The 16730-nt window shown below is 30.4% G+C and overlaps 1 protein-coding gene and 1 long non-coding RNA gene across 13 annotated transcripts in view; one reads left to right on the top strand and one right to left on the bottom strand.

Annotated features, from left to right (window-relative positions):
- LOC119634776 (AF4/FMR2 family member lilli) overlaps window positions 1-16730 on the bottom strand; it is a 302476-nt gene that overhangs the window by 155878 nt on the left and 129868 nt on the right. The window lies entirely within an intron of this gene.
- Window positions 836-2728, top strand: LOC119634778. Its single transcript, XR_005246979.1, has 2 exons — window positions 836-1812; window positions 1887-2728. It is a non-coding gene; the product is annotated as an uncharacterized LOC119634778 (long non-coding RNA).

Raw genomic sequence — 16730 nt, 5'->3', positions numbered from 1 at the left:
ACTCGACTTTACTTGCATTGTTTTATTTGTTGAATTCTAACAGATTCATTATCCAATATCGAGTAAATTCGTGTATATGTATGTATGTATATGTATGTATATATGTATGTTTTGTATAGAACGATTAATTGAATTTAGACGTCGAAAAAATGTTGGCAAAAATAATTGCAATAAAATCGAGAACAATGCTCTAAGCCACTGTCAATAGACAATAAATATATACCTTATATACCATGAGATATGAGTATTGCTTTGTTTGTGTCGTACGTTTTGTGATTTAACACTGAGCGAAAATGGCAAAAAAAAAAAAAAGCGCTTAATTCACTTCTTTTTTGGGTTGATAGAAGCTCTAAAGGAAGAGTTCTTTTGTCATAATAAGAACAATGTCACATTATCCCTAAGACAACCGACATTAAACATTTAAAAGCAAAGAACTTTGCAGATGTGCCTCGGGGCAATTTTATCAAATCATTTTTTTATTTTTATTTTTTTTTTGCTTTTTTGCTTTATCCAATTAATTCTCCATTCCCCGTAATCTTCTTGTGTATTGCATTCATTCATAATCACATCATCATTATACCAGTAATTATTTTTTCATTTTCTTCGTTCGAGCTTGAATTTTTTCTAATGTGTATATATGTATATACATAGTAAGCATTTGTTGTAAAGTATGTCATAAATCTATACATTTCTATGCTACACAACGGCGCAATTCGGATGGTTCAATGTACAGCAATAATAAAGTTGAATGACATGCAGCGGAATGTTAATGGAAAATATATCATAAATCATAACATATCAAATAAGGAAAAAATAAATAGAAAAAAGCAAAATTGATCGAAAAACAATAATACATAGTATAAAAGAAAATAAAAATATTAGGTCATCTAATGAACAATGCGGTCGCTTTAAACGTGTTGTTAATATCTAAGTCAAAGAGCGAGTCAACTTCAACTGTCTCTTCCAACTTCCTATTCCTGGTTTACGTGATTATTATGGTTTGCACGAGTTTTGATAGGTTTAGTTCAATGGTAGGTTTTTTTTTCTCTTTTCCAAAGTTTAAGGGAGAGCGATAAAGCAACATTCTTGAGTTCATTTCAAATTCGAGGAATAAGTTTCGGGCAACGGAAAATCTAAAAGTTGCACGTTAATAGCACTCGCCCAGAAGAGAAAGCTCTTATTATCAAGTTACCGTAATTTGAGGACATTTTGACAAACATTGATGAAAATAACTCTATAGGACTTGTCATACCCTTAAGAGTACAACAAAATGTTGTTGATGGTCAACTTACTCAGAGAGGTTCGAAATAATCAATTGCAAGCCGTAGTGAGTTTCTCATAAATTTCGTGAGCCGCTCAAGCAACTAATGATGTGATTCCAGGTACCGCCCAAGAGTTTTGCCATAAATCTTCTGAATGAAAAAAAAAAAAACGCTTGCTTTATTTAGAAGAAAAATTTTTCTACTCAACATTGTCTGACTGGATAAAAAGAAGAGAAAGGCCTTCGTATAAACCATTGGAAATGGTATTATGCAACCTAGAGATATACTGTACAAGGCTGCGTATTTTACTATACAACGATGTGTGCTTTAAAGTACATGTCTTCTCTTTTCTTTTTTTTTTTTTTTCTTTCTCTTATAATGCACTATTCTTTATTCATTCTTAAGTGAATGGCAACACGGACAACATATCAAGAACAATGTTATCAGAAGATGAGAGGGAATAGTGGCTATCTTCGATTTTTCAAGAGAAGTATTTTTCTTTCGCCTAAAAAATGTTCTGGGTCGGTGAGAGTTCAGCAAATTATGATCGGTCAGTTAAAATAAAAACTAATTTTTGAAAACGAGATCAAGGTTATTAATTATTAACATTGAATTTAATTCCAGTTTAAATTTCAGGGCTGTGGACGACCCTTGGCCGTAGCTATAGCGAGTTCGCAGTCGGTTGGGCGTACATCCTACTAGTACTATTTTTCCTTGCTACTTTATAACCATCACAGCGCTATAGTTCTAGTACACATCTCCTGAATTATGGGTCAAGTTATATTTAAAAAAGGATATCTTAGTATATACAAGCATTACAGGAGACTTCAACAATTTCTTAAAACCTTTTCATCTCCAATATCTTACCAATTATGTCAATAACTCTGTTGAAATTTCACCAAAAAATAGGGAGAACCATATCCCTGTATAACTATGTTGAAAGGAAATAAAACCTCGAATAAAAAGTTTGACCATTTACTGTCTAAGGTAAACGTCTACGAAATGGTACAATTGTTGTTGAGTTGTCAGCATGTTTTCGGAACATGAGGACATTCTTCTGAACAACTCATACGCATTTGCAAGCCCAATAATAGGAAGTCCATTAGAGGTAGATAAAGCTATTTTTCAACTTCCTGTCCCAGCTTATGAACGAATGAGCTAAAACAACGCGGAATCTCATAATCAATTTGTTCTTCTAGATCTTGAAATCGGAATTAATAACTCTACGGTCGTTGATGTAATTGATTTGTGTAATCAATGGGCTGCAAAATGAGTTTAGATTGATTCAGACTGCGAACCTCTAACATAAGTCAGCTTATTGTCGTTGGGTTATGCACGTATGTAAATTTAAATTTAATTTTCAAAAAGTTTAACTCTTATTAGAGGATGCGGCTATGTCCTAACTATTTGTTGTACATATATGTATGTATATATATATATATAACTTGCTTCCAAAAAAAAAAAAAAATTTTTGTAGAAAACTTCTTTTTATTGTCGGTGGCATTAAAAGGTATTATCTGGAATTTTCTATATCTTAGAAGAGGAATTTTCTCTAAAAATGATTACAAAAGTTTAACATTAAAAATAATCTATCTGTGTACGTCAATTCTTTTAGGATAAACACCCAAACGCACTCATCTAAACCGTTATCAACGAAAATACTTAGAAACTTACAGTAAATAGCAAACAAGACAAACGTAAACTTTGCAAAACGTTCAGACGTTGAATAGATAGACGTATAGATAAAATATAAGACAAAGTAACACAAATCAGAAAATTTAAATCTACCATTAATACTCTTTTAAATATCTTTTTTTTTTTTTTTATTTTTCATTTTTAGTTTTTTTTTGTTTTTTTTTTTGTTTTTTTTTTTTTTTGCCTCTGCACATATACTCTCTTCTCTCTTCCTGCAAACAACTAAAATCCTACGTAAAACTTGATACAACAATGACATGTTAGTCAAAAAGAAAGGAAAAAAAATAAAGAGAGAGAGACACAACTACAAAAACTAAAGAAACAAATGCAATTTGTTTCCATCATCGTCATCGTCATCATGACAAAAGGTGTATGAGAAAAAACTGCAAGAGTTTTTCTCAAATGTTTTTCCTTTGCGATTCGCATTGGAAAAATAAAATAAGTAAATAACCAAAAACGAGTTAAACGCCCTCACATCTCTATGCTCGGCAACAGTAACAATAATAAAACAACTTTAGTTAAGTAACAAAAATGCACTTTTCAGAAAGTATCAGAGAAAGAGACGTCAACTGGCGCAGGTAAACATTTGTTTCTATACTTTCGCATCATCGTCATGATCTTGATGAACATGATGTTGAATGTGTGAATATGTGCGCTATATGCGCGGATATTCATGTAGATTTATTTAAAAGTTTCATATATGTCTCACCTTATGTAAGACACTATAAAAATTTAACAACAGAAAACATGCTTTTATCTATATATATATATATATATATATAGAAGAAGAAAAAAAAAAAAAAGGAAGAAAAAAAGGAGAAAAAAGAAAAAGAAAAGGGAAGACAAGGAAAAAACCGACTTATGGAAATCGTATATTTATTGATTTTTCAATACTGTACACAATAGCGGAAGATTATAAAACCCAAAGTGAAACTCATACCATAAGTCTATAAAAGGTATTAATACAAGTAAATATATGTATACAAAATTATATACATATATATATATATATATATATATATATATATAAATATATAGCACATCGAGAAAGAGTCAGAGACCGAAGGTAAAGGTAAATGGGATATATATGTGTGCAGGAATACATTTTCAAAAGAAAGTTCATTGCTGTATATTATAAAATAAATGAATGTAGGTTGCCATGATGCTGCTGCTGCTGCTGCTGCTGCTGACGCTGCAATGCCGAGATGAGTGTACACATGCTTCTTTCTACTACTACTCTACTCCTCGAATGTAAGTATGTATGCATTTATTTATAAGTATTTACTTATAATACTCCCACACTAAACATTTGATAAATAAATTTGTTAGTTAGTTTAGTTGCTCTTGTTAGTTGTGGGATAACAGTAAATAGCAAATGCATGTGCTGTAGTAATGTCAAGTATATGAAGCATATATATATATATATATATATATATATGAAAATTTAGAAAGTTTACATACAAAAAAACACATTATTATAAAAGTCACCACAAGAAAGCTTTGTAATTGCAATAATAATGTTATTCTGTTTAATAATACCGAGAAATATATATATGTATTGGAAAAATTTCAAATGCTTAGGTTTTGACTACATCTGCCCGAGTCAGTCTGTCTCTTTTGTTTACTAATGTTTCCAAAAATTATCCTGGGAATTGAAAACTTTTTTGTAACACGTAAGTACAGTCTTAATTTGTACTGCAATTGTGGTCTTTAATAAAACGATTATAAAATAAAGTTACATTACAAACAAAAAGATAGATTCGGTTAAGGAGGGAATTTGAAAATTTAAAGAACATTGAGAGAAAAAAAAAAAAAAAAAAAAAAAAAAAAAAAAAAAAAAACCTATGATATGATTATAGTAATGAAGTGAAACGAAAAAAAAAGGATTATATGACAAAAGAAGGATTTATTCATTATTTTTAGAAGCTTACCACAAATACTAGTTAAAGAAATACTCGAATACTTATATATAGGATACTCATGGCTATAAATTCGGAATTTTTTATGCCGATAGCTCGTTGATTTGGCATAACATTTCGACATATGGAACAATGTGACCGTAAAGCAAAAGCATGCATATATAGGACCCCTTGGGTTTGGCAATACATTCTAACCCAAGATAATCACAAAACAATTTTTCGAAAAAGAAACTAAAAGGTATGTGTTTGTTTCATTATTGTATATACATGTCGATGAAAAAATTAATCAAAAAATTTAATCAAAATTCTCACAAAATCTCATTTCTCCCGTTCCCGCATTCGCGGAGATGTAAGAGAAAAAACAAATGTTTACAAAACAAGTAAAGAAAGAATATTTTTTAAATTTTATATATACCTTAATATATATATGTTTTCCTCTACCAGGACTAATTTATGAGTTACTTTGATCCATTTAAATAATGATAAAGAGATAGGTAACGGCAAGTAATAATATGTAATGAACAATATTAAGTAACAAATAATAATAATTAATGCTAAGTAATAAGTATTATTATTATTATTATAAATTTAGCCAGAGAATAAATTCTAAGACTAAAGTCTTAAAGCATTGGCATCTAAGGCTTTCAGCTTTTATTAAAAACTCTACCGCACTTGAGATTTGAACCCAAGACCATTGAGTTACTACTCGGCCACTCAGGCGGATAAAAAGTAATAAGTAATCATAAGTAATGATAGTAAATAATGATAAATAACAAAATGAATAATAATAAAATATTGAAATAAATAAATTATAATAGATTACGAACGGTTTACGCGAATAGTAATAATAAATTACAAATAATAAGTAATAATAATTAATAATAAAAAGTTGGCGAAAAGAAATAATGGAAAGCTTACTAGTGACGACTGAAAAATGGCTTGCGGTCATATGCCCTTTGTAACCAGATTACCAATAAAATGGTCTCTATGTCGATAACAATATTTACGTAGAAGAAAGTCACCGTAATATAGAATGCGATGACAAATTATCTGAAAGTCTTCTGGACATTGAATACACTCACACAAACTTAATACACTCTTGTATCACAGACGGGGGTAGGGTATAAAAATTGGCATAATTTTTACAAAAATGGGGTTAAATTAAATTTTGCAAAGCAATTGATCTGATAGTCTCTCTAAAGAAGTGCTCGAAACACCTTTGCAAGTAATGGAGCGCTTTTCTTAATACAGTTCGCTTAAGCTTTGAAGTGAAAATATATTTCCAATATATTTTAAAACAATGTAGTGTTTTTTGTTTTACGAAGTCGTGTTTTTCTCTTTTGGAAAATTCATATTTGGTCAGAATGATGGCGAAAACTACGCTCAACAATCAGTCATTTTTTAAATAAATTGTCTTTTCTTTCAATCCCGATAATATGACGTAATGACAACAATATGAGCATAACTATCATAATTCATTCTTATAAGACCCATAAGTGAACAAGTGAGTGCAGAAGACTTCGGAGTATTCTGTTAAATCCATCTGCCTATAGCGTAAGCGTTCATGTTAGATGACTCTAATAATAATATAAAAATATATTATTTGATATGAGATAATGCAACAATTACGATTGATAAACATTTTGGTGTGTGATAATGTGGTGTCGCTAGAATATCATATGTTTTATTAATACATTTCTTATGATGATCAAATGATAAGAAGTAAGACGTAGTCTTTGTTGTTGATTGCGATAATTAAATGTCATGTTGTTGTCGGGAGAATCTATGAAATACAATAGAGTCAATTTTTCGCCATCTTGATCATTAAGAGGTTTTTGTGAAACTAAACTACATTTGTCGGCCATAAAAACGAGAAACAAGTCAAACCGGAAAATAAAACTGGCAATAACTTATTCAATCCCGCAGTCCATCCGTTCATGTAAGTCTTGCACAATCAAATCACCCACTTATTTAGATCGTGCGCGCATCCGTAAAAACAAAGACATTATTTCAAGCATAAAAACAGCAGCAACAGCAACTTTTTTTTTTTTATTTTTTTTATTTGATTTTATAGCGCATTTTCACTTTCAAAAGTAAATGTGGCAAAAATAAGATACATATAAAGAAAAAATAGAATTTTTAAAGAAGAAAAAGAAAAAAAAAAACAAATGCACACAGACAGACGGAGGTAATATCTCAATTAATAAATCTAAGATATTTGCATTGCAAATGCTGCTGTAATGTTTGCATTTTTCTAAATAATTGCTACCGTATAGACCAGCAACGATAATAGCAAAAGCCAGTGTAGCGCGTTATACCTTGCAATTCAGGCGATATGAGTGCAGACTTTTTTTTTTTGTTTTATTATTATTATTTTATTTATCTTCTTTATATTATACAAAAGTTTTTTTTAAGCGAAAAGAAAAAGATTTTAATCATGAAAATAAACTGAAACATAAATTAAACCGAAAAAGAAATAAATAGGTGGAGTGATATAAACGCAATGGCATAAAAGATTAATTTGCATAAAATCTGGAAATGAGGGGAAAAAAAAAAAATTTAAAAAAGAAACCAAAATGCCACACGGGCGACACAATACCGGGGGCAGAAAATGAAAATTGAAATTGCGACCAAAAAAAAAAAAAATAAAAAAAAAAACAGAAAAAAATGCTAAAAAAAGCACTCATTACAACTAACGTGCACAGCAAAGGGCCTGAAGACGTGTATATATATATGCAATATATGCACACGCATCCGACTATGCAAGTGCAAGTAGCACGGTGCGGTATATACCGCCACCACCCTCTTTCATTGCATTAAAGCACTCGGCAAATGCAGTGAAGCTTAACAAAAATGCTTATACTCACGCATTCGTATAGACATCTGCTTGATGCATTTTTTTCTTTTACTTTTTAATTTTTTTTTTTTTTATTATTTATTTATTTTTTTTTTTTTTTTTTTTTTTTTTTGCTTTTTTCGTTGGGTTTCATAGATAATTTACCAAACGTACAATAATTGCAACTAAACCATTGTGTCACATTAAACGATAATAATGAAAATGACTATAACAACAACAACAACGGCAGCAACAACAGCTATGACTGTGCTATCATCAGCAACATCAGCTTTACATAGGGAGAAGGGTCTTATGGCTGAGTGTGCTATGCTCCTGCATATAGGACGGAAAATGTTGAAAGCAAATTTTTCACTTTCGCGTAAGAATGACAGAGAAATAATTTCAACGGATGAACTCGAAATTTAAATACGCTTCAAAAGTAATTTGCACAGTTTGTTTCAAATAATATCTAATGAAATTCGGAAAATTTGTAAAGACGTTTTTTGTAAAAATGATTAATTGAAGGTTCTATGCCTTACGCTAACATGGAAAACAACACCATCAATCTAATATTGGAAGTAGAGTAGATCTCCTACGATGTATATAACAAGAAGTGGACACAAAATTTAAACTTGTGGAATATAGAGAAACCTGGACTCATGCTTTCAAGTGATCATTTATGCTGAAAGGGAATCAGCCTTCGAAAGTCGTAATATTTTGAATTCAAGAGAGAATTAAAATCAAGTATTGTCAAGTTGGCTATACAATACATTAAGGTGAGGACACTCAAGCATATATTTCGGTGGATTATAGACTAAATTGGACTAAATATTTCAGCGATTGGTTGTCTTAAAGCGAGGTAAGTCTTCTCCTGAGAGACTGGTTATAAAAAAGGACTAAAAGCAGTATACTTCCTTACTATAGTAGATACTAGGAAACTGATGAAGATGTAATTCTCATAGATATTATAAGTCCTTCATGCGTTATTACGAATCTGTCTTAAATAAAATTTAATTCTCTCTCGCTCTACCTATTTTTCAATTGACAAATTCTATTACCAGATTCTGTGGTACCGCGTTGCGTAAACAGACGTGACTATAATATGCGCCCCTATATGAGCAGAGGATACATCAACTGCAGGCTGCGTGTTAAAAGTCGGAAAGGTCTGTAATAAAATTGAATAATAATTACAAGTTTAATATAAAAATACCTTTGTTTTGGGATTGCTTCTTACTTCAAAGCTTTGCATTTTCTCTATATATGGTTAAAGTAAATTGCTAATGACAAGACTTTAATATAAAATTAAACTTTATTAATTAAATCTATTGAGTTCAGTTAATTATGCGCCACATAGAGAATAAGTTCATTAACGAGCTACGATATTAAAAAGACGCCGAATATGATGAGCAAACACTTGAGACAATATTCCCAAATGAATTTTTATTATTAACTACTTCTGTCTGCACTTTCACTATTAATTATAGCTATCGAGTTAATTCGTTTATTTATAAAATGAACAGTTTGTCTTATGTGCGTTTTCTGTAAGTAGATATTTTTATTAAATTGCAACTTGAATTCAAATTGACTGAGAGGTATTTAAATTTCATTTAAAATTGTTTCACATGACACAAGCATTATATTTATTTATTTAAGTCTATCATCTTTTGTCGCTTTAAAGTAAGTTAACTTGTTGCACCTAAGGTTTTTTTATGCATTATAGAAGATTTTTAATCGTTTTGCAAACCCGGACGGGAACATAGGACGCTATAAAGTGTAAGTATTTCTGATTCCTGATATTAAGTTTTGAATTTATTTAGGAATAATTTTCTGTCCGCATGTACTTAACCTTTTTTTTAATCGCGCAAAAGTTGACAGCTTGCTTCAAATTTGCGAAAACGTGCAAGTTTCGTTGCGGCGAATTAGTCAAACGGCACATCTAAGTTAGGTTAAGAGCACTTTTGTAGAAAAACTTCCACATATGTTTAATGAGTGACACTACAGTGCCTGTAGAAAAATAGAAACAGTCGGCCACGCCCATTTAAAGGGCGTTTTTTGAAGATTTTCTTTATATGTACATATATATATATATATATAGTGTATAAAAGTTTCGGCTAAAGGTAAATATAGTTTCCCTTTCTCTTATTAAATTTTCAAATAGCTAATTAAAAACCGAGTTTCAATGCAAATATTGAAGTCTAACTTGAAGATTCTAAATAAAATTTTAATGCAAACTTTTCATCATTTAGTATCGCTTTTACAGATTTTCGATGCAGCTTTTAGTTCATGATTATAATTGTGAAAAATGTTCGGACGGATGCACATAGTCATATGCGCTCTAGTTAAAAATGCAAGTACCTCATGTGATTTTCGATACAGTAAACGCAGTACGCTTAAAAATATCTGAGAAACTGAATGTGTCTTCTGTTCGTGCCGTTAAGCCATATAATTTTATACGCACATGTTCTATTAGACCAAGTATTTCTTGTGAAACAAATCAAGTCAATTAACAACTGTTGCGAAATTATGGTTAAATCCAGTGTAACGTAATCAACTAACTATTTATTGTTCATTACAGTAAACCGAAGAAAAAAATCTCTGTAGCACATAAATAAACTAAGAGAACAGATGCGCTTTTTTTTCTAGAACGTGTTGAAAAGGATCTAACAAACTAAATTCGCCATCATGCTGTAAAACTTGCCCATAAAATTTCTTTATAGCAAATTATGCATAAAGGTTTACATTAGCATCCCATTTAAAGTACGTTTGACGTAAGAGCTTCTTTCACAAAACCATTTACAGCGTCTTACATGTGTCTATATAAGACATTAGAACTCCTCGTTAAAGTTGAAAAACATTCTCGACGAATACATTGTAGATACTATATATATATACATATATATATATTTAAGTGTGACAGTAGTCTCTACCAAACAAAGTTGAAAAGCAACTATAATTTGTTATTAATAAACAAGAGAAGAACAAACGCATCATAAATTATATACGCACACATATTTATATATATACACGCACATATACATACTCATTGTACCTATGACTTATAAATAATAATAACTATAAAATTAAATCAACGACTATTATAAATTTATCTTCTTTTTTTTTTTCGATTATAATCAAACGATATAAATAATATAATAACAATATATAGAAAAAAAAAAAAAAAAGATTTATTTAAAAAGACTTCCAAATGTAATAAACTAAATAATCTTATTGCTGATGATTTATAAGCAAAAGTCATTATAACAAATTATTTTGCATTAAACTTGAATACATATTTATATGCGCACGTTTATTTATATGTATATGTCTACTGCATAACGTATATACATATATATAGCATGGAATGTATATTTATGCATATAAACTTATGTATATCGATAACAAATGATGACAAGCATTTATAATTTAATAGGTTGTGCAGTTGAAATTTCAAAATATTGCAACAACAACAACAACAACAACAATGACCTCAGAAATGCAAATATATATATACATACGTAGATGCATGTAAAACGGTCATACAATACATCAGTAAACATAATCATATTGCAATGTATTATAGACAAGTATGTATGTTTGCGTCCAAATATATGAGTTATGCACATGTATAAAGACAAAAAGCAGAGAGATACGTTGAGATGAAAATTGCACAAGAAAAGTTCGTGATAAAATAAATCTTAAATATTGTAAATAAAATACAGATAAAATGACATATTCATGTACAACTATGTTTGTACGAATAGCAAAAGCATGCATGCATACACATACATATATATACATGGCATGAATACTCGTTCATATTCTAGAGTATAGAGTCTTCAATTTCCCTTTGAAACCGATTAATCGTATTCGCACAAACTTTTAACTGGATTCTAAAAACAACTATGATAGCAACAACAACAACAGCAATGTTAACGACAGCAACACTCATATCAACGTAAAAGAGGTTAAGGAAAAACCCAAAAGAATTTTCTACAAATAACACATATTCATGACATAAGAGAGCAAACACATCTGTTTGGAAATTTCAACTATGAAAAATCCAATGGAGAAAAAGAAAGTAAACCAAAAAACTTTAGATAATTGAGGAAAAAGGAATTTTCTCTATATCTCTCTCTCTCTATTTCTCTTTCTCTCTTTCTCTTTCTCGTTCTGTCTCTTTCTAAAGACAGCATGCAATTGCATGTGTTCCGTATATAAATGCAAACATATAAGAACATTGTATACACAAAATACGTACATACGGCTGTCTAGCGCACACGGTGCATGTACCATAAGAAATATTTATCAATATTTTCTTCACTTTTTTTTTTTTTCTTTTTTTAGTGTTTTTTAGTTCTTTATGAAAGTAGAATCTTATATGGAGAAACTCGTATGGAGGAAATCGTTTGGCATCTTTCGAGTTTAAGAAAAGATCTTTCCTTTATATGTAGTTTGCGGCATTTAATCATTCATGGTATATGTATGTGCCTTGCTTCTGCTTTACCATAATTTGTACGTTTTTCCTGATTGCTTAGCTTTACTCATAATGTTCTTGTTACCCTCTCTCTCTCTCTCTTTCTCCCTCTCTATCTTATTGGATAAAATTTTAAATGTCTGCCTCTATGGCTGGCTAGAATGGCATTGGATTTGAGGATATACCGGAGATGATGATACCACTACTTTTATAAATGTGCATATTTTTTCAATTCTGTTTCTTTACTTTTTCTTTTTTTTTTTTTTTTTTTTGTCTTTTGCATCTTGACAATGATTTAAGAGCTAAAGCAATCAATGCTTATACATATATCACGTATGTATGCGTATATATACAATTATATATATATATATATATGCATGCATACCTATAATTGCATGACTTTGTAAATATTTATAATCTTTGCATAGAAATTTTATACGTATAAAATAAAGAAAATTAAACTCAATAAAGAAAAAAAAAAAAAAACATTAGTAAATAAAAGTTATATAGCACAAACGAGTATGCAAATAAGTGCACAATCATTTTTATGAAGATAGTTTTTGTTAGGACGTAGAAGGCGCATGAACACTCTTGGTGGTCATGTTATTAATGCCATGGATGTAGAATATATCTCTGTACGATACGGTATACGTTTCTAATTGCGAATGTAAGAATATGAAAATAAAATTATGAAATTGTCGGAACCCATTATTGTCAATTAAGGGGACGGTATGAAAGCAAGCCACATTAAAATATTTTTTAAGGAAGAGTTTTTCGCTAGATTAATTTTTACTCTTTTAAAAAGATCTCATAAATATTCGAAAACGATATCGAAATGTTACTATTGGGAGTCGAATTCATTATCGGGCTCGAAATCGCTACGCTTAAAACCCTCCCTTTACAGCACGTCTCTCGCATTTCTTAGGTTTTTAAGTTTACCTCTGGTTTGCATAAAGAGCCAATCACTTGATGCTTACTGCACACAGAGGCTCACTACATCTCTATATGACAAAAAATGTGTTAAACAATTCAGCGAACAGTACTCCGTGCAGTGACAACAATACAATCATACAATGTTGTCACCTTCACAAGTGTTTCTCTCACACACAACAATTATCTTTCTTTAGTAAAACACTTTCGCAAGATTTATTTTATTAGTTCACTTTAACGGACTTCATGGCCCATCTTTGCACGGTTGTGAATCCGTGACACAGATTAAGTGGGAAAAGCATTAGAAAGAGACGATACTACGTAAGGAATCATTCCAAGTCCTCGGTTTAGTCCGATCTCAGTATTACTGATCAAAGAAAAATATATCATCATGACAGTGTCTCTAGCTGGTACCATTTTCCCTTATAGTTCCTTCAAGGAGTGAGAAAAATCCAAACGATAAATTTTAGTCCGGAATTTTCCGATTGGAAAATAATCTCTATGTGTGTTTGCGTATAAATTCATGGTCATTGTCAATAGTTTATTTCGCTTGAATTCTCCCCTCTGGTCATATCACAGCGCATTGTTCTTATTCTTTGACAAAACAATCCATTCATTTGGTTTACAAACTCTTGAACAATCAAAATAGAAACGTTAAGCGGAGTTTTTGCAAATTGTTTTTCACTCATGTTTGATTAATAAGCGGAAGAAATAAATTAACATTTATTATGTATATTGTGATTGCGTTTATAATTATTGCGATTGTGCTCCTCGTAATGAACATATTAAACGACTTCACACAAAACAGCAATAATGTGTATATATATATATATATATATATATATATATGTGTTCGCCAATAATATAACGATAAGAGACAAGAGTCGCACTTGATAATTTATAATTCATCAGTAGATTCAACACCGTTCAATGATGCGATGTTGTCGTTAAATGTACGACGATTGTATTCAATGTCAGTGTCGACAATTTGTCACTTCCGTCTTCAAGCTGACATAACAGTTGATAAAAGTTCAAGAAAAAAAAAAAAGAAAAAAAAAAAAATTAAACGAATACAATGACATCAACAGAACAGTCAGTATAATTTTTGCAAAGATCATGTATACACTAAACTAAAAAAAAAAAAAAAAAAAATATTTCCCCTAAAAATCTCTGACTTTTACTAAGACCTGTGTGAAAAGCAATTGCCTTAAAGAGACGAAAGAAAAAAAAATGCAGCAACAGCAAGACAACAGACACTTGTAAAAAATTAAATTTTCAACAGACAATTGTTGTTTGCATTTTTTTCCCTTTACTTTTTATTTATTTATTTTTATTTTATTTTTTTTATTCGAAGGAATTAAAATTTGTTTAAACCTGTCAGGCAATCGTTCAAACTGAAAATTCGCAAGTTGTCAGTTCAAAATTTCTGAAAGTTTCTTAACGATAGCAATTTTTTAACATAAGACAAGACATTGTATGCAAACACTACACCACATGGGTTTTATATAGAGAGCTCTGCTAAGGTTCATCTCTTCCAAAAATTTGTTTATATCCCATTGTGCTGTGCCCAGTGCATAAAACAGCTGCCATATGTCATCACCAACGCATTCATTGTTTCTGCTTAAGAAAGTGTCAGACGAACAAGAAGAAGAAGAAGAAGAAAAATTATTTGTTGGCTTATTTTAGTTGATGATACCGACAGTTGGTTGGTTGGTTGGTTGTTTGGTTGACTGCTTGGTGTTCTTCTCCTCGTTTGTTAACTTTTCAATGATATTTTACGCATGTGATTATGTTAATTTGCCTAAAACAAAAACAAAAAAAAAAAACAAAAAAAAGCCGAACAAATACAAAAAACGATCTCAAGTAATTCATTGTAGTTTGGTCTTATTATTTATTCTTTTCGCTCTACTGGCCAGTGAATCCTTTTTGTTGTTCTTATTATATATCTTATATTGCATACATATGCTATTTGTGAGACGCCTTGGCCTTCGTATAAGTTTCTATAGTTAAACTACGAATCCCACTGTGAGTCATGAAAACATATTCAAAATTATTACAGTAGAAGATTTTCGGAAGACAAAAGACTTTTGACGGCTTTTTATATATATATATATATGTATATATGTGATCCACAAGAGCGGAGACAATAGACATTCATATAAACATATGTAGCAGGCAATGACATAACACAGCACACCATACCGCTGCTACCTATTTGCATTACAAATTTTTCAAACATCGACTTTTCATGTTAATGTTATCTTTGTTTTATGTTTATGTTTCCTTATCCACATACATAAATATATTCATGCATATATGCATACGTACATACAAACAAGCATTATTTGTCTATGTTTTATTTTGTTGCCCTTCGTAATGACTAATTGAGGTTTCGAAGATCTTATGTAATCTACAAAGTACTGAGCCTTTTTCTAAGACTCATTTAATGCGCCAAATGATAGGTGAGCTAAGCCGAATTAGATCCAGCTGAATATTATTTAGCAGCTGGCGCTTATAACTGCAGGGTATATCTGCAAAAGTATCTACGTTAGTGTTGCAATAATGCTTGCGAATAAAACAAACAATGAACTCATCATCATGGTATTGAAAGAAGGATAATTTTTCTTCTTCTTTCTTACATTTTCAAGCGATCGATTTCAGAATTCTTGGTTTCCTTTAATGCACATCTCTTATGCTGAGTATTTCATGATTTAATACAAAATATTCATAAGTTAAAGTTTACTATCGGCTTTCGTACATGTTATTAGGATGCTATCAACGGAGAATGCCGATTATATACTATTTGGCCACAGTTTTTTGCCCTCAATACACAAAAGGTAAGATTAAGAAGAAGAAAACAAAATAACTTGCATAAGATCGCGGAACGAAATGATGCTTACATAACATACTCATAAAAAAATTCCTTTTTTTTTTTAGTTTTGCAGCTTGCGATGATTCAATACTTTTTAGACGATGGCTTCTTATTTTTTTACTGTCATTAAGTTAAAACGAAAACGTATAAATTGAAAATTAGTTAGGCTTTCACCCCGTTCTTGTCAAAGACAAGAATAAAATTAAATTTTATAAGTTTATAGCGAACATATACACACATCGCCATGTTCCAATTGACCTGGTTTAACCTTCAGTAATATGTCGTGCCAATGAAAATGAAAAGAAAAAGTTTCTTTTTTTTTGTATTATTTTTATAAAACCTTAACACCCTCTTGTCTTACTCATTAATAAAACAAAACACTATACTCTACACGTACATCGTAGTTAAAAGCCACCACAGAAGACAAACACATTTTCACAATTATTGTGTATTAGTGCACTTATTTGAAAAGGTGTCGGTTTATGTTGTGTTTATGAAAAAGAAAAAAGAAAAAATAAACAAATAATTGGAAAACAAAAGTGAGTGCAGTAGGTCGCGCATGTGCTATGTACGCTATAAACTTAACAACAACTCAAACAACCAGCTAACCAACCAACCAAACAACCAAACGATCATTAACACGCAATCGTATTGTATATACTATGTGGATGTATATAATTGTTAATGTGTTTATTTATATATATATATATATATATATATATATATATATATATATATATAT

The sequence above is a fragment of the Glossina fuscipes genome, unplaced genomic scaffold, assembly GCF_014805625.2.
Source record: "Glossina fuscipes isolate IAEA_lab_2018 unplaced genomic scaffold, Yale_Gfus_2 3, whole genome shotgun sequence".
NCBI classification, from domain to species: Eukaryota; Metazoa; Arthropoda; class Insecta; order Diptera; family Glossinidae; genus Glossina; species Glossina fuscipes.
The sequence above is the reverse complement of the archived record's forward strand: the minus strand, read 5'-3'. Positions and strand labels throughout refer to the sequence as shown.